We start from the raw sequence: 2,405 nt of genomic DNA on the forward strand, positions 1-2,405 counted from the left end.
TGCAGTGGGGTGGAGTGGAGAGATGGGAGGGATGGGGAAGGCCCACACAGGAGAAAGGATGGATGGGCCAGCACTGCTTGGAAGTACCAGCTTGGCCCTGGGATCGTGACTCTTGCCAGGGCGCGAGCCTGACAAGTCTTTTACTTTTCAGTTGACACTACCATGTCCCAGTCTCCAGGCTAGGCTGTGAAGTGGGGAGGGGAGTGCTGGGCAGGAGCAGAATGGAGGGGAGGGGAGGAGAGAGGCAGGCCTGGAACGCTGTGGCCTCACCCGCCCCGTGCTCCCCTCTAGCAGTGACTGAAGGAAGGAACCCGCCACCATGGGCAAAGAGATGACCCATATCAATATCGTTGTCATCGGCCACGTGGACTCTGGCAAGTCCACCACCGCCGGGCATCTCATCTACGGGTGTGGGGGGATCGACAAGAGGACCATTGAGAAGTCTGAGAAGGAGGCAGCCGAGGTAAGACACTCACGCGCGGTGTTGGTGTCTAGCAGTGGGGGCGGGGAGGATTGGAGGATGAATGACCCACTTCTGGGTGGGTCTGGTGGCAGAGCGCGGACGGTAGGGTGCGCTGTAGGGTGCCACTGAATTCCCTGGGATGGGTCAGTCTGCTCGCCATCAGTGTGCTCTACTCACTCCCCACCCCCCCCCAGATGGGTAGGGGCGCCTTCAAGTACGCCCGGGTGTTGGACAAACTGAAGGCAGAGAGAGAGCGTGGCATCACCATCCACATCTCCCTGTGGAAGTTTGAAACCAGCAAGTACTGCATCACCATCATCGATGCCCCATGAACATGATCACGGGCACCTCCCAGGTAAAGCAGCCCTTGTTCCCAGGGCCCTCCCTTTCGGATGGGGGCGGGGCAGGCGCAGAGGAAGGGAGGAAACTCAGGCTTTATTTCCGGGACTCTGGGAAGGAGGGGATCATAAGCCTTAGAAGGTTTTCCTCATCCATGCCAATCATCAATTCTGAAAGAACCAGAGGAGGACAGACTCTGTGAGGCTCAGATACGGGCCCCCTTTCAGGCTGGGGCAGGGACCAGGTTTTCTGATGCCCAGACAAGTAGATCACTTGGGGTCCGTCTGGGAGGAAGGAACTAAAAGCTTATTTATGGGACTAGGTGAGAGTTTAACTGGGAGGCGGGACCTCTGCGCACAGCAGCAACAAAGGGACCCATGACTTTGTCGACTTTTGGGGAGCATCCCGTCCCCGAGCTTTCCCAAGGGACCCGGGACTGCCCGAAACTCTAGCAGGCTTCCCAGTCCGGCTGGCGCCCCCTCCCCTAACTAAGCCCTTGACCCCGTGGTGTCTGTGTCCTGCAGACCGACTATGCAGTGCTTATCGTGGCCGGCGGCGTGGGCGAGTTCGAGGCGGGCATCTCCAAGAACGGGCAGACCCGCGAGCGCACGCTTCTGGCCTTCACCTTGGGCGTGAAGCAGCTGATCGTGGCCATCAACAAGATGGACTCGACCGAGCCCGCCTACAGCGCCGCGCGCTTCCAGGAGATCACGGAGGAAGTGAGCACCGATATCAGAAGATTGGCTACAACCCTGCGTCTGTGGCCTTCGTGCCCATCTTGGGCTGGCACAGCGACAACATGCTAGAGCACAGCAGCAACGTGAGTGCGGACAGGGTCTGCGGGCGGGCGGAGTGGGTCCTGGTCCTGGTCCTGGCCCTGGGGTGGGTGTGCTGAGAGCAATGCCCCAGGCTCACCTCCACTACGTTCTGCATCCTCCCGCACATGCCCTGGTTCAAGGGCTGGAAGGTTGAGCGAAGCACCACTGGGGTGACTCGGCTGGAAGCTCTGGACTCCATCCTCCCACCCACTTGCCCTGTCAACAAGCCCCTGAGGCTGCCTCTGCAAGAAGTGTACAAGATTGGAGGTGACGTGACAGGGCGTCTTGAGGAATGAAGGAATTGAAAATGAGGTCCGGTGTCTGACTTGCCAGGGTTCAGATTCTGACTTCTGAGCTGTGATAAAGTGTAAAGCCCCCAGCGTTTCCAAATTATCTGATACACAGAAGAAACAGCCAGTCCTGTAGGTGGCCTTGGTCTTTAAGCCCCAGGACCAAGGGACTCCCCCAGAAGCCAGTTCTCACTGGGTGGATCTAGAATCTTTCTGACTCCCCTTCTTCCCATTGGACAGGCATTGACACTGTGCCCTTGGGCCGTGTGGAGACCGGCTTCCTGAAACCTGGCATGGTAGTCACCGTTGCCCCCAGCAACATCACCACTGAGGTCAAGTCTATGGAGATGCACCATGAGGCCCTGCCCGAGGCCCTGCCCAGTGACAAAGTGGGCTTCAACGTGAAGAATGTGTCCGTGAAGGACATCTGACACGGCAACGTGGTCAGAGACAGCAAGAACGAACCCCCCATAGAGGCCAGCAGCTTTGTGGTGC

At 58.6% G+C, this 2,405-nt stretch overlaps 1 pseudogene; it reads left to right on the top strand.

The window, feature by feature from the left end:
• Positions 1-1,314: 1,314 nt before the first annotated feature.
• On the top strand, positions 1,315-2,186 carry LOC111167956 (elongation factor 1-alpha pseudogene; annotated as a pseudogene).
• The last annotated feature ends 219 nt before the right edge of the window (positions 2,187-2,405 follow it).

This window comes from Delphinapterus leucas, chromosome 7 (assembly GCF_059928025.1).
Source record: "Delphinapterus leucas isolate spDelLeu-1000000601 "Yukka" chromosome 7, BTC_Dleu_Yukka2, whole genome shotgun sequence".
Taxonomy (NCBI): Eukaryota; Metazoa; Chordata; class Mammalia; order Artiodactyla; family Monodontidae; genus Delphinapterus; species Delphinapterus leucas.